The 24365-nt window shown below is 37.3% G+C and overlaps 1 long non-coding RNA gene across 1 annotated transcript; it reads left to right on the forward strand.

The window, feature by feature from the left end:
• The first annotated feature begins 1933 nt into the window (after positions 1 to 1933).
• On the forward strand, positions 1934 to 3631 carry LOC104212057 (uncharacterized). Its single transcript, XR_011406510.1, has 2 exons — positions 1934 to 2409; positions 3216 to 3631. It is a non-coding gene; the product is annotated as an uncharacterized lncRNA (long non-coding RNA).
• Positions 3632 to 24365: the final 20734 nt, after the last annotated feature.

Raw genomic sequence — 24365 nt, forward strand, 5'->3', positions numbered from 1 at the left:
TCCCCAAGTTTTCACAACCATTGTATGCCTAACACCACATCACAGCTTCCTATAGGGAGTACCAGGAAGTCATCTTTGAACACCACCCCATGCATCATCCATAGGAAGTTTTTTCTCACTTCCAATGATTGAATTATCCTCCCATCTGCTACAAAAACATCTTGGGGGCTGATTTGATTAATTTTGTAACCAATCCTCTATGCAGCTTCTTTATTGATGAAATTGTGTGTGGACCAACAGTCAATCGGGACATTAATAGGCTTCTGTTCAGTGAACCCTTGGATTCTGAGAGTCTTGTATCCTCTAGTTCCATTTAAAGCCCGAAGTGAAATTTCACAATTCTATAAGGTCTTCTACTAATTCTTGTTCTCCAGCCTCCTCTTCTTCTATAGTTTGTTCTTCAGTTGCCTTCAGAACCTCAGTTTCTAGTTCCAAATAGTAAATTTTGACTCTTTGCCTTACACTTATACCCTGTGTAAAGGGATCATCACAGAAGAAGCACAAGCCTTGAGCTCTTTTCTCATCCATTTCAGTTGGAGTTAGTCTCCTTCTTCTGTTGTTGTCAAAGGTTACAGTAATAGGCGTCTTGAATCAAACTGTATTTTCTTTAGTTCCTTGATTTGGTTCACCCCTAAATACTGAGTGAGCTGCAGAAGAGCCCTTGATGGCCTTGCTTTGAGCAGCAAATTTGGCCTCTTGTAATCTGGCTAAGTAGTATGCTTGAGGTAAGCTACTTGGATTCTCAACCTTAACAGCATTGTTGAGTTCAGGTTTCAAATTGTTCCAGAAGATACTAATGGTATGCTTAGTGGATAAGTTAATCCTGGTCATCACACTAACAAATGCCCTCTAATAGTCCTGTATGCTTCACATTTATCAGTTCAGTCATATGATCAGAGTACTCAGCTCCAAAGCTGTCACAAAGAGCCCATAAGTATTCTTCCCAGGTTGGAAGTGGCATTTGCCCCTACTCCTCATGTATCCTAGATGCCACTACAAGGCATCTCCTTCAAAATGCACAGATACCAACTTCATTTTCTGCTGGATTGTGATGTCTTCATCAACAAAAAAATTGCTCCACTTTATATACCATGTTCTAAGATCCTCCCCATTAAACTTGAAAATTTTCACCTTATGATATTTGGTAAAAAGTATGTTGGGTAGAGGAGCAGTGTGATTATACTAAGGGCTCTGATATTGATTAGGAGCTGGTGCATTTTGGTGTGAATAAATGGTGGGTACATAGGGTGCTTGATGGTATATTGGGGGTGTGATGTGTGTGTCCTGGTTATAAAAGGCAGGTGAGAACTACGTGTGTGTGTTGTAAGTATTGATCAGAGGTGCTACACCCAAGGGTGCTCCCTGCATCTGAGGTTGAGTAGGCTGGTAGTACCTACTTAGGTTGTTTGGATGAGTAAAAGGCTATGGTTGGAACAAGGTTCTAGGAGGTGGGGTTTGGATATGGTTAGGGTTGTGGCTTTAAAATAGAGTGGGTTGTAGATAGGGTATTCTGATAGTATGAGTTTGTGGTGGAGGATTAACATTTAGAGAGGGTTGTGAAGTCTGTGAAGCTGAAGGAGAATTCACAGTAGCTTGGGAATTTAGGAGGGGGTTACCAACAATTGATGAACCAGCAGATACAACAACACTAACAGGTATAACATAGTTATTAACCCCATTAGAACTAGATGAAGCTAGGTTACCAAAATCAAAGGGTTTGTCATTGGGGGAAGAAAGCTCACCTCCACTATAAGTCACAGATTTACCTCTCTCAAGGCTTCTTCTATTGTGTATAATCTCATTATGCACATCTTTGTGCTCATTCACAGCCTCTTCCTGATTCCTGCTTTTTTGCTCTTGAGCTGCTTTAAGAATGTCTTGTCTAGAAGAGAAATTAGACATATCTATAGAGATTTTCTTGAGCACATCCATGACCTCACTCATATTGGTTGTCATCGTCCCATAGAGCCAAGATAAGCTCTGATACCACTGATACAAAGTGGAAGAAAAGCAAGAAAAAAGCAATGGAACAATAAAGTAAAAAGGAAAAACCGTGAAGAAGAAATAATAAAACTAGTGCAAAAAGATAAAAGGGATTTCAATTCATGATCCAAAAAGGAAAACTCAGTACAATATACAAGAGAAAGAGGATAATCATTCCTATATCTGGTGGGGCTATGTATATAAAAGACAAAAGATAATGTGGGCCAGTGTGTAATTATTGCTAACTATATATCAAACGTAAGGGGGACTAAAGTGTATATCTCAAGACTTAACTTCTATTCTGATAACTAACTAACTTAATGACTAGGTTCTTCTATTTAAGCTCTGCGTACAACTTCTGAAGCCTCTCATTTGTCTACTTCATATCAGTAAAGCTTCCTTAGAAGCTCTGCAAGATTCACCCAGGTATCATATATCCAACCTTTACCTGTTTTTAAATAATTCTCAGTTTGTCCCATTTTATGTGATATGATTTGACTGAATATGGAGTTCGAGAGCAAAAAAGACTTTTGAAGTTTGTGTTTTGAAACATGGTAATAGACATTTGTGTGACTATAAACCAATCTCATTAAGGGTAAAAGATAGGTCATTTTTTCGAAACATAGAAAAGGCATGTGTGCCACATATAATGGGACAGACGAAGTATGATTTAACAATAATTTGAGAAAATTTATATAATCGGCCCAAACTAATTTGAGATTAATATAATTCTCTTCTTTTGATGAAGTAAGTTGTTTCATTAGTAATGCAATTGATTGATATAATTCTCAGTCTGTAAATAGTATTCTCTCGTCCCAATTTATGTGGTGGCGTTTGATTGGGCATGAAGTTTAAGAAAGAAAGACTTTTGAAACTTGTGTTTTAAAACAAACTAGCCTCTGTGTGGCTATAAATTATCTCATTAAGGGTAAAAATGAGAAGTTCGAAGTCAAATTGTTTCTAAATATAGATAAAGTCATTCTTTTTGGGACAAACTACAAAGGAAAATGTGCCACATAAAATGCGACAAAGGGAGTATGTGTAGTTTGGCAAGGGTCAAGAACTTCAATTTTCTCAAATGTGGTATCTGATTATGTTGGTTGGATAAATAAAGTTTCAAACTTTATATAGTTTCAATTAGAGTTGATTACTGTATGCGATTGCAATGATGTTTTATTGCATTTTCTGGTTGATAATATTAACAGCACGCTGGAATATGTTGAATAATGCAGTGGTTCACCAGTCCATGGAGTGTCTGATATGGTTATAGGTGTTTTGGGAGGAGGGAAGCTGGGTCGTATGTTGTGTCAAGCAGCATCCCAAATGGCACTCAAAGTGATCGTCTTGGAGCCGATGGAGAATTGCCCGCAAATGCATTAGCACATGATCATGTGGTAGGAAGCTATGATGATAGTGCAACAGTCGAAGAATTTGAAAAAAGGTTTGATTTTTTGGTCAAATATATGTTTGTTGTTTTGACTGTTCTGCAAGTTAAATTTAAATGTAAAAGTTAGGTGTGGAGTTTTAACAGTTGAGATCGAACATGTTGATGTTGACACACTTGAGAAGCTTGAACGACAAGGAGTGGATTGTCAACCTAAAGCCTCTACTATTCGTATAATCCAGGTTGGTCTTTCTATCCTGTGAATTTGGATGAAAAAAATTCAGTACTTCTTGCTTGCTATGTTTTTAAGTATTCAGTTTCTCATATCTGGTGTTTTCAATCTTTGTTTGGTTCAATCATGGTATTATGTAATAGGAGAAATATCTTCAGAAGGTTCACTTTTCTCGACATGCAATTCCACTTCCTAAAAATTGAGATTGATTCTATTATGAAAAATAATACATGAATTTTAACTGATTTACCTTCTGGTGCAAAACCTATTGGTTATAAATGGATTTTCAAAAGGAAATTTAATCATGATGTACTTTTAGATAAATATAAAGTTTGGTTAGTAGCAACAGAATTTTCTCAAAAATAAAATATAGATTATTTTAATACATTTGCACCAATAACTAGAATTTTTTGTATTAGAGTTTTAATTGCCTTAACTTCATTGTAAGCTTTTTATCCATCAAATAGATGTCAAAACAACTTTTTTAAATGTTGATTTAGAAGAAAATATATATGTAGTTCAACTTGAAAGGTTGTATTATTCTCGGACAAAAAATAAAGTTTTAATCAATTAAATTTCTTTATGACCTTAAACAAGCTGCTAAGCAGTGATATGAGAAATTTGAACAAATCTTACTGAGAAACAGGTTTTCTTCAGTTGAGGTGGATAAATGTGTTTATACTAAACTGGTAGACAATGATTATGTAGATGTACTCATAATCCCAACAATGAGCATTGGTCTGCATTAGCTAGACTAATAAAATATTTGAGAGGAACCATGAATTATGGTATCCTATATAGTGGGATTTCCTTCTATTTTAGAAGGGTACAGTGATGCAGACTAGATATCTGATTCAGATGAGACAAAATCCACTAGTGGTTATGTATTCACCCTTGGTGGTGGCGCAATATCGTGGAAATCAGCTAAACAGACGATCATTGCTAGATCGACTATGGAATCGAAGTTTATAGCTCTAGATTTAGCTGGTTTTGAGGCTGAGTGACTGAGAAACTTCTTAGTTAAAATCACTTTAATAAATGATGTATTGCCAATTTGCCACCTGTGTCTATGCATTGTGATTGTCAAGTGGCAATAGCTATTGCAAATAATAAATCTTATAATTGTAAAAGTAGACACATGGAATTGAGACGTGATGTCATAAAATAGCTGTTGAGAGATGGAATAATTTTCATTGACTATGTGAAGTCAGAGATAAATTTGGCCGACCCTCTGATTAAACCTATGGGAAGAAAATTAATTCTTCAAACCTCAAAAGAGATGAGGTTAAGGTTGACACGTAGTCAATAGAGATGGTAACCCAACATATGTGATTGGAGATCCCATGAAATAGGTTCATATGGGTAACAACAAGTCAATATTGACACTAAAGCACTAAAAGATTGAGAGGCTAAGTTATAACTCTTAATGAATTCATATTCCTTATGGATGGTGTATTTAAAAGCAATATACACTTGATGAATTCACCTATATGAGAGTGGAGTGGGGCAACTCCTATGAGATTTTGGCCTAGTCTCTAGAGCTCTCATGAATAACCAGGTATGCGCATAACCTATTGGGCGCAAAACCGCATTGGACAACAAAATTGTGAGGGTAAAAATGTGATTGATAAAATCTCTGACTTACAATAAGAATTATTGGTTCATAGAAATGCTATATTTCACCAGTAATACTGTAAGTTAAATTTTATTGGTCTAAGTTTGGTTCATAGTCTAGAAGACACCAAACCTATTACATTTAGACCATGCAAATCCAGCAAACTTTACTCTTCTATCCATTACTTTTATTTGTACAAAAAAATTTAAAATAGTGGGGGACTATGGTAGTATTTTCAATATTTTTGTGGACAAGTGGCTATGAATATGTACCATATGGCCTTTTACATGAAGATATCTGGCCAAATGGCTAAGCCATAAACCAGTAGCAATTATCTTTTATGCAATTAAACACTTTGGCAATTTAAGAAACTCCTAGCATCTATATAAATAGCCTTCTTGATTCATCCGTAAGGACATAAAAAAAGTGGTCTTTTACTCTTTGCTTTGTTAATCATTGCCTTCTTTTTTAGCTAATCATTACTATAATCCTTATTCCCACTATTGACCAAATCATGATCTCTTGTTATTATTTCTTTCCTCCGATTTATTTCAAAACTTGCCGGTATTATTTGATTTTGCTAATTTTTGTATCCTCTAAATAAATAGAGATGTGCTTGTTTAATCCTGGGGAAATATTTCACATTGCTGGAATAATTTCTTAGGACAGTACCTAGCACGACTCAAGCCAATTCGTGTATCTGCTTACAAATAATATTATTGCAGCATTATTGTTATTATTTTTTGGTGTCATTTCCCTACATTAGTAAGGCTTTCTTCCTTAAACACTAACCCATCCAAGACTCACCAATAAGGTAAATCCACCATGTGCTTTTTGGGTTCAAATCAATTGTTTCGAGGCGAAAGGAAGTTACCTTCATCTGGACTTGAGTTATTCCTGTTTTACATGTAATCAGCAGTTTATATTAACTAGCTTCTAGGCACAGGATGACAATTAATCAATTATCAACCTTCAGTTCTGATACATGCAAGATTAAGATGTTGCACTAATAGCTTCATGATGAACCATTATGTCAGGGGCGGAGCTAGCCCTTTGCATGCGGGTTCGACTGTATCCAGGAGTTTTGGTCCAAACTTTATATTTGTTTTATGAAATTTATTGAATATGTACAAATTATTAATTTAAAATTCAGTAACTTAAAAGAACTAAAATTCTAAACTCATAAATTTCAAATCTTAGCTCTGCCTTTGCATTATGTAGAGGTTGATCCAAGATTTAAACTTGACGGATTCAACACTTAAGCTTCTTGGTATTGAATTCATTGTACTTTTAATATGATGGATTGACATTTATTATTTGTCAAAAGTTTAATTAGTTTTCACTTATAAATCTATGTTCTGCATTAAAAATACAGAGTTCAATGAATTTGTTGCTGAAGAGCTGCATCCGCCACCTATCCCTATGCATCAGGGGCGGAACCACATGGGGTCAAGGGGATTTATATGAACCCGCTTCGTCAAAAAATAACACAGTATATATGTGTATATTTTATCTTTCTCCGAAGATATTCTCTTATAAAATAAATTTTGAACCCGCTTGGTATAATGTAAGTGTTTAGATCATTGGTTAAGAGGTTCAATTTTTTTAAAAGGTAATGATTTCGAAACTAAATAGCAACATAATATGTATTACTATTCTTTTCTTATTTAGATACAATAATTTAGTGAAAGATAGCCGTTTTATTTCTTTTTCTTAATTAGTTTGCGATTAGATTTTTATTACTGCCTTCTTAGTTAATTAGTTTATGAGCCCGTTTGGCTTAGCTGATTTAAGTAGCTAATAAGTATTAGGTGTTGAAAAGTACTTTTAAGTGCTGAAACTGATTTAAAAAATAAGCAGTTACGTGTTTGGATAAAAGTGCTGAAATTAATAATAAGCAGCTGAAGAATTAGGTATACGAAGAGTTTTGTTTAAAAAGAATTATTTTAGGGATAGAATAGTAAATATTTTGGTCAAACCTAAAGTGCTTATAAGCTGAAATTTGATAAGTTGGGGAAGATCAACTTATGGCTTTTGGCTTATTTTTGGCTTATAAGCACTTAACTTATAAGCACTTTTAATTTTATCAAACGCGTAGATAAGCCAAAAAATGTTTATAAGCCAGTTTGACCAGCTTATAAGCTTAGCCAAACACCCTCTATGTTGAGCCATTAGAGATCTATTCCATTTACTTTCTTTTTTTCAACTTTCCATCAATAACTTCAATTGCTTTTTGCCAAATAATCTAAGTTTTAATTTAGTTACAAGCAAAGTATCCTGATGTTAGTTACATTTGAGTTTAGTTTAATTCTTGTTTGTGAATTCTGATGCTTTAATTTTAAATATATTTATTCAATTAATGTTTTAATTTGAATTTTTAATTTGATAATCAAAATTTAAAATTTAATAGAGAGATTATATTCTCTAGTACTAGTATCTTCGAAGTTGCCACAATCAAGTTCATCCTCCCAAATTGCTATTCTCGTGAAAGAAATTTTGAACCAATTAGAATAACAACCCCATTCCTCTAAAAAAAACAAAGGCAAATAATAGATCTGAATTTCTTAAAGACTTATCCTAAAGAAAAAATATCAATTAGGACTATCATCCAAGTGAGTTTGACAAGACTAAAAGAACATACTTCCGAAAAAGTCCTTACTAACCCCTAAATCATAAATTTCCTCAAAGAGATTAATTTTTAAATATTAATAACAATTTATTCTCTTGAGGTTTTTGTATATTTATTTCTTTACGTATTGAACCTGCTTGATAAAAATTCTAGGTCCGTCACTGCTATGCATCCACCCTTCTCTATTCCCCTGGCATTTCCCTCTTTTTTATTCTTTTTTCTTCTTATTTTAATATTTGGTTGGTGAGGTTTTGAGACTTGGCACTTTGCAACATTAGCTTATATATTTTGTAGAAGCATCAACATGCATGTCCTGAATAAACAATTACTTGCTGTCTTGGTAAACCTACTTCCTTACGTTATGAAATAGGTTGGAAAATCATCGTAAGAGATCTCGTGTGTCCTTGAATTCTCGATTATATACGAGTAAATGAGTAGTTGAACTGGTTGAAACTATAAAAAGTTGACCGAGTTCATCTGTTGCCAACCTTGTCTGAGAAACCATATCCAGAAGTATACCTGCGATATTTAATTTATATACATGGACAGTGCATTGACGAAGTTAATTCGGATATAATTAAATAAGAAAAATATTTGACTGGGATACTATAATATTTTTGACAATTTTGATATCTAAAATTTTATGATCAAAATAGATACGAAGAGGAAAAAATTTACTCGCATGTGATGTTTGTACTAAAAATTGAATGCAAAACTTTGTGTCTCGCATAAGCTTTAATAACTTAATTATGGATGAGTGATACGAAGAGCCCGTTTGGGTTAGCGGATTGTAAATAGCTTATAAGTTTGAAGTGCTAAAAAGCTTTTTTAAGTGCTGAAAATGATTTTGAAAATAAGCATTCATATGTTTGGATAGAAGTACTGAAACTGATAATAAGCAGTTGATATGTTTGATTAAAAAGTGCCGATAGACTATTCTTTTGTTAAAATGACTAAAATACCCTAGAATCTTTTCAAAAAATTGTAAATTAAAAATTTCTTTGTAAAGAAAAGAATTAATAACGAATATGAAATGAAGAGAAAGTCAAGAAATTTATTTTGGGAAAAGTATTTTGTGAATGAGAAAATATTATGAAACATATGTCACACCTCCTTTTTCATTACACCCCGCAAAGGGCGTAAAGGAGTTTTTCCATTTAAAGGACAATCGGAACGGAATTTAATTATTAATTATTCAGAGTCGCCACTTGGGAGATTAATGGTGTCCCAAGTCACCGGTTAAACCCCGAACCAAGGAAAAATATGACTCTGTTACAGTCTGCGAACTAGAAATCCGAGTAAGGAATCCTGTTAACCCGGGAGAAGGTGTTAGGCATTCCCGGATTAACAGAATTCCTTACTCGGATTTTTGGTTCGCAAACTGTAACAAAGTCATATTTTTCCTCGGTTCGGGGTTCAACCGGTGACTTGGGACACCATTAATCTCCCAAGTGGCGACTCTGAATAATTAATAATTAAATTCCGTTCTGATTGTCCTTTAAATGGAAAAACTCCTTTACGCCCTTTGCGGGGTGTAGTGAAAAAGGAGGTGTGACAGCTCTGGCGACTCTGCTGGGGATCGAACCCAGAATCTTTGGTTCAGGGTTTAGAATTCGAGCTTAGATAAATTGTTGTATTTAATTGTATCTGATTTTCCTACATGTTTTTTGCTGAATGTGCTAAATGTTACCGTTTTGATATTATCTGAACTGTATATAAACTGTGCCGACACCCTTCTCTCTTCACCTCCGGGGATGTGCTTACTGCTTGAGACTCCCTATTCTGTTAGTGTCATACCTTGAAGTAAGAAAGAGGCCGGACAAGTTACGAAGCCGGATGGCCTTTTGGTTCCCGGTAAGTTGCCCCCTCCTCGACTCGAGTTGTCCGCTCGGGTACACAGTCTAGAACACTGACCCAGGTTTTGAACATAGAATAACGTGACTTCATGTCGGATCCCTAGTAGGAACACTTATTTGCATCACGTTGCATTTGACTTAGGGGACTCAACACAGGGGTTGGGTCCGTCCAGGACTAGCAACCTGAAATGAAAAAGACCATCCTGATGCATTCTCTTGTGTTGTGCATTTATTTGTTCCGAACCTGCATGTTGACCGGTTTCCGAATCTCGAAAATGTTGGAAAATTGAGGAAAGGAAAAAAAAAGCGAGAAAGGAGTTAAAACCCCAATGCCCAAACACTGTGAAACGCTGCCGAAATTTTGAGAAAATAAAAAAGAAAAACGCTTTTTAATAGTCTGTTTTACTAAAAAAAAGTCTTTTATTTTTTGAAAAATTGTTTGTTGAAAAGGAAAGAAAAAGAGTCTTTATTTTAGTCTAAGAAAAATAGGTTGTTTTGGAAAATGAAAAAAGAGTCGTTGTTTCATCTTGATTTCAAAAAAATATATATATAAAAGGGGAAAATAGTTCGTCTTGCCATGGAAAATGATAAAAAAGAGTCTTGTTTTAAAATGGTTCGGTTAATTCGCCCGAACTACGCCGGTTTGATTCTCACAGGGTGTGGGATACGTAGGCAACCCTCATCGGGTCCAACCTTTCCTTTGCAAAAATAGCCAAAAAATGTCAAATTTTTTATTTTTCGTCGTAACAAAGTTGGGTGATGCTGTTTTGTCAAAAATAGCCAAATGTTCCCAAACGGAACGTCGGAAGGCTGACCTTGCATAAATAGCCACCTTTGGTCCTCGAGGCGTTAAAAGGTCGTATTGCAATACCGGGTCTTTTATCTTAATTTAAAAAAAAATAAGTAAAGAGTTGTAAATAAGTCAAGTAGGGCCATCTTGTCATAAATAGCCAAGTGTCCCTAAAAGGAACGCTAGAAGGCTGACTTTGCAAAACGGCCATCTTGGTCAATTTTTGATGTATGACCGGTTGACTTTCGCAGCCTTAAAATCTTTGTTCCCAAAGTGTTGAAAGGCCGCGTTTGAGAATCGAGTTCTTCATTTTTAAATTTTGAAAATATATAGGTAATTTTGAGTCAAGCTATAGATAGTTTTTTTTGAGTCAAATAAAAGTTTTTCTTTTGCTTAATCGCTTTAATAAATGTGCAAGATGAGCACGATGATAAATGAGCTCTTTTCAATAATGACCAAAATCCCTTTTGAGTTGCAATTATGGTGGAATGATTTAGGCAAAGAAGGGCAAGACGAAGTGAGAAAATATTTGAAAGATCTTCCGGATTTATTAGACATTCAGCCTCGGGGGGATATTATCAGGGCATTGGTCGCCTATTGGGATTCGGCACATAATGTATTTCATTTCTCAAACTTTGAGGTCACCCCGACATTGGAAGAAATAGCGGGGTACATCGGAAGTGATCAAGCTCCGTTGAGGTTCAAATACTTAATTGCTCCCAGGGCCATTACCATACACCGGTTTTTGGATTCCTTGAAAATACCCCGAACGGTTCATCATCCAGATTTTGCAAAGGGTTTCTGCAGTTTCCGCTTCATATATGATAGATATGGTCACGTGGGCGGGTTCAATAATCCAGACTTTAAGCTATGCAGTAGAAGTAACCGATAAAAATGGGAGGAACACAGATGGGTGGCTTTTATGATAGCCTTTTTGGGCCTCATAATATTCCCAAGGAAAGATGGTAATATTGATTTGAAAGTAGCGGGGGTCGTCAGTACCTTGCAAACCATGGGGAAAAGCACTTTAGCACCTATGATCGTGGCTGACATCTTCCGGGCTCTCACTGCTTGCAAAGCTGGGGGCAAATTTTTTGAGGGATGTAACTTGTTGTTACAAATGTGGACGACTGAGCATTTGTGCCCCCGCTCTCAGCTATTGAGTTATGGTTCGTTTGAGAAAACTTGTATAGGAGAATTTTACACAAGAATCAAAGGGGCTAGTCTACCTGAAGGAGTCACGGCCTGGACATCATTATTTCGGACCCTCACTGCCAGCCAGATACAGTGGGAGCTTGGATGGTTGCCTATCGAAGAAGTCATATATATGCCAGCTGTCACACCTCCTTTTTACGCACCCGATGGGGGTGCAAGGGAGTTTTTTCCAATTAAAGGACAATCGAAACGGGATTGGTTTATTTATTTCAGAGTCGCCACTTGGGAGATTTAGGGTGTCCCAAGTCACCAATTTTAATCCCGAATCGAGGAAAAGAATGACTCCATATTACAGTCTGCGCACCAGAAATCCGGATAAGGAATTTTGTTAACCCGGGAGAAGGTGTTAGGCATTCCCGAGTTCCGTGGTTCTAGCACGGTCGCTCAACTGTCATATTCGGCTTATTTATCTGATTTTAAATACAATTATGAACCAATGTGCCAATTTTAACTTTTTACCGCTTTATTGTTATTATTTCAAAAGAATGTGAACATCGCTTAAAACATGTCTTTGGACTGCGTCACATGAAATGCACCCACAATCTGGAACATATTTTATTTGATGTTTTGGGATTTGGATCTGGGTCGCATGAAATGCACACCCCAAGTTTTAAGAAAGTAGATTATTAAACACGCACCTAAAGAGACTATCGTGTTATTATTTTGGGAAGGCCACGAAATTCGCTAAGCGGCCCTCCTGAATTCTAAATAACTTTAAAACAAGTATTTACTGAGGGTCCCGCAATTTGCATTTTTTGTTTGTCGAGGCTCGTCCCATTTATTATTTTAAAATGAATTCGCAACGTCATGGAAATGCATCTCAGACCACGTCACAGTCAATGTACCCGTGATTAGAGACACATTTCGATTTCGTTGAGATTTGGATTTGGGTCACATAAATGTGCACCCGAGTTTAGGGAGATGACATTATTAAAGGCGCGCCTAAAGCAACTAGCGCATTATTATTTTGGGTGAAATTTGCTAAACGGCCCGTCCCGGAATCTAAGTATTTAATATATACCTTTAGAGGGCCCCGCAGCTTGTATTTTCTATTTGGCGAGGCTCGTCTCATTTTTATTTATTTATTTATTTTTCTTTTTTTTCTTTTAGAAATAGGACAAGGCTAAAATAACTATGTTTTTTGCTACTTCGCGAGATCATAGGTTACAAATTGAACTTATTTGATGAAGCGAGTATTTTTTCGCGGAATTAAAATTGCTACTATAATTTCAACATTACTACCACATGTATAAACAACTATTAAGACAAACTAAATAATTAACACCTTTCAGAATATGTGCAAACCCCTATTATGACAAATATTTGGATAACAACAATTTAACACAAAGAAACAAAATGGCAAATAGCTACTTAAAATAACGAAACAACGGAAAAGACATTCACGGCCAAATTTCAATACCATACGGAGTTAATTATCAAAAATAGCAATTCGCAATCGTCATGTATATATGTCTCGCGCAAATTCGCGTACTATCCGCATGAACTAGGATTATATTTCAAACAAACACCTATACATATTACTAAACAACAAACATGAAGAACACGGGCAGAGATAACCTACTTGAGATTAACGTCCGATGCGTTGGACCTGCGATGAAATCTCGAACAACAACCTTGACGTACCGGACCTCGACGAACCAAAGGCGACCTCAACAGACTGCACGACGACAGTGAAAGAACAACGATAACATGGGCTGATTGGTTGTCGCGTTTGGACAGTACAGCTGAAGCAGTGGTGTTTGGACGGTGTCGATGGAGATTGGAGGAGAAGGAGTGGTCGTGGGCTTTGTCGATTCTGCCGGTGGTCGACGGAGGTGGGAGTTGGTTGCGACGGGCTGTCGGGAAGGTGGTGTTGGGCAGTGGTTCAGGTTGGTCGTGGGTAGGGGAGCTAAGGTTGCGACGATGATCGTGGGACGGAGAGGGAGCTGGTGGGTGGTTTAGTTGACGAGGAGGGTGAGGAGCCTATTTGGACAGTGGTTTTCGACTGATGGGTTGTTGTCGTTGGTCGTGGTCGCGGTGGACTTCTTGGGCAGTGACGAAGTGAGGGAGTAGGTTGAAGCTGCGAGGAAGATGAAGCAGGAGGTCGTCGGAACAGGCGGTCGATGGGGGAGTTCCGCTGGTTTGGGTGGTGGTTATGGCGTGGAGGTGACGGGGTGGTTTTATGTAGGGTTCTAGGGTTCTTGCTTCTTCCTCTTTAGGAAGAAGATGATGTACAGTAGTTTTTCCCCCCAAAATTTCAGAAGTCCCCCTCAAAAATGTTTTGTCCGTGTATTTAGTATTGGTTTTGCCCCAAAAAAATGATCCCCACGCGTGGTGGGGTTCGAGACTTGTGTCTCCCACGCGTGGTGGGGTTCCCCATGTGTCCTGGACTCGGTTTATTATGGGCTAGATCCGAAATTAGGCCTAAAACCGGGTAGTTTGAACCCGAATATTATTCTTTTGCCCGGACCCGAGAAATAGGAACACGACGTTGCTTAACTAGTCCTATATAAGCAAAATAGCTACTAAAATAAGACTAATTATTTAAAACAAAACTATATTATTATTTTCTTAATATTTTTCAAGATTTAAAATAGCTACAAAATATTAATAAAACTATTTTTTTTGTAATTTTCGTTTTTATATAAAGATAAAATATAAAGTAATATTTTTGCCTTTTTTCCAAATTAAAATGACTACAAAACCTTAATAGAATTATATTTTTTTGTAATTTTCGAAATTATATAAAGTACAAAAATAAAGTGCAATTTTTGATTTTTTCAAGTTTATGAGAAATACATAAACTAAAATTTATATATATATTTTGTGATTTTTTCTTTTTGCAACAAAATAAGGTAAAATAGTTAAAATAGCTATACTAGACCCAATTTCACATATTCACGCTAAAAATGTGAAAATTCTCGGGGAGGGTCAAAAATCACGTGCTTACAGCTGCCCCTCTTTGACTGGAAACACGAAGAGTTTTCCGACAAAGAACGACTAGACGTGTTTTTGACCCGACCATTACTTGGACGGACTACACTTAAGGAAAGGGAGGGAATGTGACCGAGCCCTGGTATCTGAGCTGCCTACATATCCTTGGTTATACAGGAATCAGGCCACGTGTAGTTCGGGATGAGAGAGATAGTGAAGTGTACCGAGGTGAAGAGCCGATCGAGGTGCCGTTCCGTTGAGGTTCCGGTCCGCGGTCCTGTCATTACAACAAAAATGAAAACTGAAAAAGACTAACTAAGCCTATCAGCTACTAGTTACAAGGATTCCTATCTCTTAAGTCTTCTGAAACTTGGTCTTGAGTCTTGAATGGTGCTTCATACAGACTTTGGATTTGAACCTTGATACTTGCTAGTTGTAGGCGCTAGTTCTTGAGCAGATCACATCTGTTCTCCACATCCTTGCTTCGGATTCATTCATTTTTCTTTTTCTTCTTTTTTTTTTTTTTTTTTGACTAGCTTTTGTTGACCCCCTCAGACTGTTGACTCGCATTCTTGGGGCGAGCTTCTTGTTGCTTCTATCTTGGATTGAGTGCTGGGGACTTCTATCGTAGCCTTCTGCCTTCCAATGGGTTGCGGCTTGACTTTGAACGATGTTCCGCTGCTCTACAGGCGGACCCCTAACTTCTTCAGTCTTCGGCATACAACAACCTCCGCTCTACAGGCAGGCTCCTGACAACCAAAACAAACAACACAAATGAAATTTCCTAACCCAGTTTGCACTGGGAAGGTTTGTGAGTCGTTAGCAAAATCGTAGCCCACTGATACTACTGATGCAGTGCTAAGAGTGAACTAAACACTAGATTAGGATGTATTCCCTTGTTATACAGGTGGGCGCCTAACTTCAATGCTTGAAATGTAAGGACTGAAATGTATTCCTCTTTTCTATGGGCGGGCTCCCAACTTCAACACTTGTAATGAAAAAGACTGAAATGTATTCCTCTCGTTATACAGGTGGGCGCCTGGGTTTAGGAAAATGACTTTTTTTTCAAACGTTTTTTTTTTATTTATTTTTATTGTTTTTTTTTAGCATCTTAGGAGAAAGATTCATCAGACTAAGATTTGGATCCTAGGAGAAGGTTCGTCAAACTAGGTCTCTATCTTAGGAGAAAAATTCATCGGACTAAGATTTTGATCCTAGGAGAAGGTTCATCAGACTAGTTTCTATCTTAGGAGAAAAATTCATCGGACTAAGATTTTGATCCTAGGAGAAGGTTCATCAGACTAGGTCATTTTTTTTTTGGTATCTTAGGAGAAAGATTCATCAGACTAAGATTTTGATCCTAGGAGAAGGTTCGTCAGACTAGGTCTCTATCTTAGGAGAAAAATTCATCAGACTAAGATTTTGTTTTTTGGTATCTTAGGAGAAAGGTTCATCAGACTAAGATTTTGATCCTAGGAGAAGGTTCATCGGACTAGGTCTCTATCTTAGGAGAAAAATTCATCGGACTAAGATTTTGATCCTAGGAGAAGGTTCGTCAGACTAGGTCATTTTTTGTTTTTGGTATCTTAGGAGAAAGATTCATCAGACTAAGATTTTGATCCTAGGAGAAGGTTCGTCAGACTAGGTCATTTTTTGTTTTTGGTATCTTAGGAGAAAGATTCATCAGACTAAGATTTTGATCCTAGGAGAAGGTTCGTCAGACTAGGTCTCTATCTTAGGAGAAAAATTCGTCAGACTAAGATTTTGATCCTAGGAGAAGGTTCATCAGACTAGGTCTTTTCTTTTTGGTATCTTAGGAGAAAGATTCATCAGACTAAGATTTTGATCCTAGGAGAAGGTTCGTCAGACTAGGTCTCTATCTTAGGAGAAAAATTCGTCAGACTAAGGAGGAAATGCATCTCCTACGGGTGAAACTAAAACTTAAACTTAGGAGGAAATGCGTCTCCTATGGGTAAAACTTAAACTTAGGAGGAAATGCATCTCCTATGGGTGAAACTAAAACAAACCGAGGAGGAAATGCGTCTCCTATGGGTAAAACTAAAACAACCTTAGGAGGAAATGCATCTCCTATGGGGTGAAACTAAAACAATCTTAGGAGGAAATGCATCTCCTATGGGTAAAACTCAAACTTAGGAGGAAATGCATCTCCTATGGGTGAAACTAAAACGAACTTAGGAGGAAATGCATCTCCTATGGGTAGAACTCTAATGATTTCAAACTAGGAAGTGTGTCTCCTATTAATGAAACCTTCGCTTTCTTTTTTTTTTTTTTGAATTATTTGCTTACCTGTGTTGTCCTCCCTCGAAACTGTTGGGGATTATTTAGATGGGGATGACTTTTTACCCTTTTTTCATTATTATCTTTTTATTCTTTTTTTTATTCCTTTTTTTTTGCATAGCTTCTTCCTTCAAATACTACCTCCCTTGAGAGTCGTTTTGCCTTTCCCCGAAAGGAACCGCTGAGGATACCGACTTTCCAACCTTGTGTTGGACCCCTCGCAACTGCTAGGGATAACACTGTTGAGGAATTATTTACTTACCTGTTGGGGGTAAAATGTTATCAGCTGGGGGTACCTGACTTCCAGAAAATTTTCTAAATGGAAGGAAAATTTTCTGCCCCAGTTTGATAATATCCCTTGTGGCATGCGTTTCTGCATCAATGCCATTTCCTTTACCTGTTTCAAATCAAACAAAATTTGTTAGTTTAAAACATGGTGGTTGGTTGTGATACTCCTACTGGGATGGCTTTCCCTTTCTCCTTCCTTGCTCTGCGTTCAACAACTTGTTGGGGATGATATTATGTGCTGGGGATAATCCCTTCCTGCTGGGGGATATCCCTCTTCTTTTGTGGCATAGCTTGGAAACTGGCATTTCCCCGACCTTTTAGTCTAGTATGGATTTCGCCAAATCATGCTCACTGCTCTCCTTGCTTTGTTCACGGGCCTTGTCTTTGAGGTTTATAACCTTGGTTTTGGCAAGGATATCCCTCTTGACGCTTGTCAATCCTTTTGTCAATTCCCTTTGCTGGGGATATCTTTTTTGACACTGGCCTCGCGCTTGTTCTTTGCTGACTATACCATTTGGAGGTACTAGTCAGATCTCATCTGGCATAATTGGAAAGCTGAAGTCATTTCATACTTGTTCTGACCAGACAGACTTTATTGGGGAATTTTTCTATGAAAGGAAAAAGATAAAAAGGAGTAAAAAATAAAAGACAAAGGAAAAAAGAATGACTCTTTTAACAAAGAAACTATAAATAAAAACCCTATCAAATGCAGACACCGACTCTAATGGTCATGGCATGCGTATGTGGCCTATCCTCTACCGTCAATCATCTTTCAAGATCTTCAATTGGCAATTCCCCATCTGATTCTCAATCTTATTCGACTTGTAGTGCCCGCAGGGTTTTCACTAGCAAGTCTCTCTCATTTTTGGTTCTTCTCTCAGCTCTCATCGCCTTATGGTGCCTGTGAAGGTTTTCATCGATAAGACTTTCTCATTTGTATCACTTTCCAGCTGGGGATTTGGAGTGTTGCCAGTATGACTCTCTCTGTTGGAGATTAGAGTCCTTTCCGTTGTGGAACAGAATGTTACGTTCGCCTGTAAGACTCTTCATTTGTCTGACTTGGCATCTTTTTTTAAAAGACTGATCAGAAGGTCTTTCTTTGGACCGTAATGTGGGTTTTGGATAGGCTAGAAAGAAAGGGTATAAAAGGCTCAAAAATACATTAATTTTGGGTTATTAGTTACAACTTTCGGAATTAGATTTATTTACAACAAATGCAACATTTGCCCCAGTTTCTTGCTTGGGGATATTTTAACTGACTTTTTTTCATTTTTCAAAACTATGACCGAGCCGTGAAGCGCCTACGTATCCTCCTTGAGGAATCAGGTCAAACGTAGTTCCCAATTCCTCTGTTTCATTTGACTTTTTTCTTTGTTATCATTTTCCTTTCTTTTCTTTTTCTCTTTTTTTCTCTTTTTTTCGTTTTGTTGTTTTCTTTCTTTCTCTCTTTCTTTTTTTTTTTTTTTGTTGCTACTGATTCCGAACGAGGGGTATGAAAGAAAATAAATAAGGCTCAAAAGGGGTAACGAAGGATAGAGTGTTTGTGTAGCAGAACAAAATGCCTTCGTCATTCCAGTCTTCAAAACATGCCAAGTGCAAATAACACAATTTAAATTTGTAGTCTCTTCTGATGGTGCTGGACCTGACAATTATATTCAACATCTGTTTGTTCATTTGTCACTTCTAAAGCACCGTTGTGCGACACTCTCATTCTCATTATTATGAACGACCCTCATGCCAATTTGCGAATCTTGCTTTTTAACGGTTTTCTTTGTGTTTAACTTGCCCCAGTTCCACATGACTCGGGCTTCAAATAATCTCAAACCGTTCTTATTTCCTTTAAATGCTTTGATCACCTTCCCAGGGTTTTATGATTAACTTTTAAGATTAGGCCCAAACTGGGTGCGCATGTCATGTCCCTAGAATCGGCATTGAACAAAAATGGTAAAAGGACTAAACAAAAGATGACTGGAAATAATAAAAGACCGGATTTTGTATTAGACTACCGGTGAAATGGTTTAAATAACAAAACAAACAAAACAATCCAGAACAAAATCCTAAAACAAACTGGACAAGACAACATCCGACTTATAACCCTAATAATCCGAACAACAGAAATGACAACAAAATGAGCCACCACAAGCTTTTCTCTTGCTGACCAAGGAACGAAACGTCCTCCCACTTTATCAAAATTGGCATTTTAGCCACTGAGCTTTGCATCAATACTGCCGAGACCATTACCAGCTTCAACCTCATCAACCTCCGTCGGCCAGTTCTCGAGGGGGTTCGAGTGCTCCATGTCACTGTCATTAATCACAATCCGCCCTTCTTGGATCATTTTCTTCCACTTCCCTTTTCAAAGTACGACAGCTCTCAACGTTGTGCCCTACGACATTGGAGTGGTATGCGCATCGCGCTGCCGGATCAAAGTTCCTTGCAAGTGGATCTGGAGTACATGCGGGGAGTGGCTCAATCAAGCCAGCATGCCTTAGCCTTCCAAACAGACTGGCATAAGATACTCCGATAGGGGTGAGAGTCTTTCCTCGTTTCAATAGCCTCTTCATTCTTGCATGTTGACAGGGCCGGAAACCTTATCCAGGTGGCTTTTGGTAGGCTTGTGTAGGTGGGTAGGCATTTTGTGGAGCCGGGTGCCTGGAAAGTGAAGTATGGCGGGGAAAGAAGTGGTGTTGGGGAGCGAAGAAGCATTGAGGAGTGATGGAGCTACTCGGGTAGCTGGGAAAGCTGCCATAAGTGGGTTGGGATGGAGAGTATGGGGGATCTTCCATTATGGTGTTGGGTGCTTGGGAAATGACCGAGCTCAAGAGACTTGGCGGTGGAGGGGGTGGTGCTTTTCCCGTTATCCATGCCTGATACATGTCTGCCACATGCTGTCTCAGCATTCTCACTTCTTCTACCAACCCGCTGTTCCGTTCGATCAATTGTTGTCGGTCATCAGTACCGACCCACTCGGTTCTGCGGTTCTGAGCCATTGTCCTTTGATTTTGCTTTGCAGGGAGGAGTTACCACAACCAACCACTTTCTATATATGGACACATCAAAGGGAAGCCATCACGTTAGTGTTAGGGCATTGGACATACAATCATATATCAGAGATACAATGTACCTAAGCAGTTAGACAATTGTGCCCCCTGAAAATCTTCCACACTCTCTTTTATTTATTTATTATTATATTTTTTATTTTTTTTATTTTTTTTTATTTTAGTGGTGGTCGAATCTTATGGAGATTGCCTACGTATCACGTCCCCGCGCGAATCAGACCTTGCGTAGTTCGGACCAATAAAAGATAAACAATACTAAACACATTTTTTTTTAAATTTAAAACAAACTGTGTTTCAAGGATTTAAAGATTACCCACAAAATTGAAAATCAAACAACCCGCATATTCTAGTCAAAAAATTTATAAACATCAAAACAAATGGCCAACTTCCTTCCTACGTTTGCTAATTTTAACCAAATGGTTATTTTTGCAAATGTGGCCCCTTCCAATTCTCACATGAATTTTGAGGCCGGGGAGGATTATTTTATGACACTTTTACCAACTTGTCCATTCTTTTACGAAAACAACCTTTCGACAACTAAAAGATACTCTAAGGCTGTTTCGGCAAGAACAGTTTAAGACGCGGCCGAAGCTGGCTCGGCTTATTATGACAAAATTCAAACGGTATTCACCTGACCGCCGACTCTTTGTTTTTTTTTTCCAAATTATAATAAAAACCTGGTGTTGCAAACATGGCCCTTCAGCGCCTCGGGGACGAAGATTTATAAGGCTGTGTGGGTCAACTCAAAATGACCCAAAGGTGGCTGTTTATGCCAAGTCAGTCTTCTGGCGTCCCTTTCGGGAGCATTGGGCTATTTATGACAAAACAGCATCACCTGACTTATTTATAACTCTTTTTTATCGTTTTTCAAATTAGAAAAGTCAATATTGCAAACACGGCCTTTCAACGTCTCGGGGACGAAGATTTTTAGGCTGTGGGGGGTCAACTGGACCAAGTCTTAAAAAATGACCCAAAAGTGGTTGTTTATGCAAAGTCAGCCTTCCGGCGTCCCTTTCGGGAACATTCGGCTATTTATGATAAAACAACATCACCAAAAAATTAAAATTTGACATATATTTTTTGTTATTTATTTATTTTTTGCTTTTTTTTAGCGAAAGGGGGGTTGGACCCGATGAGGGTTGCCTACGTATCTCACATCCGGTGAGAATCAAACCCGCGTAGTTCGGGCAAATAAACTATTTTTGAGATGACCCTTTTCCATTTTCTATTCTTTTTTTATATATAACAAACAAACAAACTATTATTTTTCATTCATAACAAACAAACTAACTAACGTAAAAAACATTCCTTCTTTTTTCATTTGTTTTTCCTATTCTAAAGAAAAAGAAAATGTTTTTTTTTTGGAGTTTTTACCTTTAATAAAAGAAATGCTTGAATTTTTAAAGAAGAGTCAAAATATTTTTGCATTTTTTTTTGGATTATATATATATTTATTTTGGAACAAATAATAAAATCACGTTCAACGCCCGACTCTTTTTATTTTATTTGGCATTTTCATAGACAACCATAATAAGATAAAAAAACATTTTAAACAACCAGACTCATTTTGATTTTCATTTAATGGCACAACAAACCATTTTCTTTTTTGAAAAAAAAAACAAGACAGAACAATGATGATTTTTTTTTTTTCTTCTATTTTTCTTTGCTTTTAATATAACAAACTAATAAGACCTTTTTTCATTTTCTCAAAGTTTCGGCAGAGTTTCGATACTACTCGGACATTGATTTTTCTCTAAAAATAAGTAGTTATATCTCTACACTGTCATTTTTTCTCCTCTTTTTCACGATTTTTTTTTAATCTGTGGAAAATAATGAAAACATACAAAATCTTTTTGAATTTTCATGCTTTGTTTTTACATGTATTTTTATTTTTTTTATATTTGTTATTATTTTCAAAAATGTGGCATGGGAAACATAAGGATTTCCAAGACATCTTGGATTTCGCAAATGTTCCCCGTGCGCTTTTTCCCAACATGTGAAGCATGGGGGACATAGGAAATTCCAAGACTTTTTGGATTCCACAAATGTTCCCCATGTGTCTTTTCCCAAAAATGAAGCATGGGGGACATAGAGAATTCCAAGACTTCTTGGACTCCACAATTGTTCCCCATGCTTTTGATTAAAATAACACCATGCTGGAAAAACGTGCCACCTTCTTATTAAACGTGGTCAACATAACAAAGTGTGTCATTTGTCCGCCACTATCATTGGTCCGCCAAATGACTCATTCACCCTTGAATAAATACAACATGTAGCACATAGGATACCGAAGATGGTCTATTATTTTCAGGTTGCTTGTCCTAGACGGACCCAACCCCTGTGTTGAGTCCCCTAAGTCAGATGCACATGATGCAAATAAACGTTCCTACTAGGGATCCGGCATGAAGCTGAGTTATTCTAAGTTCATAACCTGGGTATTTGTTCTAGACAGTGTACCCGAGCGGACAACTCGAGCTGAGGAAGGAGCTCCTTTCCGGGAACCAAAAGGCCAGCCGGCTTAGAAACTTTCCGAGCCTCTTTTATTTAGGGTACGACACTAACAGAATAGGGAGTCTCAACCAGTAAGCACATCCCCGGAGGTAAGAAGAGAAAGGTTTCGGCACAGTTTATATACAGTTCAAATAATATCAAAGCGGTAAAAGCATCATTTAGCACATTAGGCTCAAACATGTAAAAATCAGATAAAACCAAATATAACAATTTATCTAAGCTCGAATTTCTAACCCTGAACCAGTGGTTCTGGGTCAAATTATCCCCAGCAGAGTCGCCAGAGCTGTCACACCTCCTTTTTACGCACCTGAGAGGGTGCAAGGGAGTTTTTTCCAATTAAAGGACAATCGAAACGGGATTGGTTTATTTATTTCAGAGTCGCCACTTGGGAGATTTAGGGTGTCCCAAGTCACCAATTTTAATCCCGAATCGAGGAAAAGAATGACTCCATATTACAGTCTGCGCACCAGAAATCCGGATAAGGAATTCTGTTAACCCGGGAGAAGGTGTTAGGCATTCCCGAGTTCCGTGGTTCTAGCACGGTCGCTCAACTGTCATATTCGGCTTATTTATCTGATTTTAAATACAATTATGAACCAATGTGCCAATTTTAACTTTTTACCGCTTTATTGTTATTATTTCAAAAGAATGTGAACATCGCTTAAAACATGTCTTTGGACTGCGTCACATGAAATGCACCCACAATCTGGAACATATTTTATTTGATGTTTTGGGATTTGGATCTGGGTCGCATGAAATGCACACCCCAAGTTTTAAGAAAGTAGATTATTAAACACGCACCTAAAGAGACTATCGTGTTATTATTTTGGGAAGGCCACGAAATTCGCTAAACGGCCCTCCTGAATTCTAAATAACTTTAAAACAAGTATTTACTGAGGGCCCCGCAATTTGCATTTATTGTTTGTCGAGGCTCGTCCCATTTATTATTTAAAAATGAATTCGCAACGTCATGGAAATGCATCTCAGACCACGTCACAGTCAATGTACCCGTGATTAGAGACACATTTCGATTTCGTTGAGATTTGGATTTGGGTCACATAAATGTGCACCCGAGTTTAGGGAGATGACATTATTAAAGGCGCGCCTAAAGCAACTAGCGCATTATTATTTTGGGTGGAGTCGTGAAATTTGCTAAACGGCCCGTCCCGGAATCTAAGTATTTAATATATACCTTTAGAGGGCCCCGCAGCTTGTATTTTCTATTTGGCGAGGCTCGTCTCATTTTTATTTATTTATTTATTTTTCTTTTTTTTCTTTTAGAAATAGGACAAGGCTAAAATAACTATGTTTTTTGCTACTTCGCGAGATCATAGGTTATAAATTGAACTTATTTGATGAAGCGAGTATTTTTCCGCGGAATTAAAATTGCTACTATAATTTCAACATTACTACCACATGTATAAACAACTATTAAGACAAACTAAATAATTAACACCTTTCAGAATATGTGCAAACCCCTATTATGACAAATATTTGGATAACAACAATTTAACACGAAGAAACAAAATGGCAAATAGCTACTTAAAATAAAGAAACAACGGAAAAGACAT

The sequence above is a fragment of the Nicotiana sylvestris genome, chromosome 4 (genome assembly GCF_000393655.2).
Source record: "Nicotiana sylvestris chromosome 4, ASM39365v2, whole genome shotgun sequence".
Taxonomy (NCBI): Eukaryota; Viridiplantae; Streptophyta; class Magnoliopsida; order Solanales; family Solanaceae; genus Nicotiana; species Nicotiana sylvestris.